Source organism: Hippocampus comes, unplaced genomic scaffold (genome assembly GCF_001891065.2).
Source record: "Hippocampus comes isolate QL1 unplaced genomic scaffold, H_comes_QL1_v1.1 scaffold91, whole genome shotgun sequence".
NCBI classification, from domain to species: Eukaryota; Metazoa; Chordata; class Actinopteri; order Syngnathiformes; family Syngnathidae; genus Hippocampus; species Hippocampus comes.
The window spans coordinates 936,352-936,744 of NW_017805034.1; positions in this window are offsets into that span (position 1 = coordinate 936,352).

Here is a 393-nt window from a genome sequence, read left to right on the forward strand (position 1 = left end):
AATGTCAATTAAGCCTGCAACTGACAATTATTTGGGTGATCAGTTAATTTGCCATTTTTAATCAGTGCAACTGCGGGCGTCTGAGAAATGTCACAAAAGTCCTGACAGATGTTGGATGTAATCATCCAGCTTTGGAAGACATTTTGCAATCAAAAACACAACACAAAAAAACTGATAAACCAGACACTATTTCAAAGGTGCCATAGATCCTTGACGGTCTAACATATTTGAAAAGAGTGCCTCCCAGAGAGAATAATAAATAATAATAATAATAATAATAATAATAAATAAATAAATAGGAATTTAAAAAAAAAAAAAATCAAAGTCTACCTTCAAGGTTTTCTTTGACCAGAACACAACTGGAAGTCCAGTGATGGCTAACTTTGGGCCCTC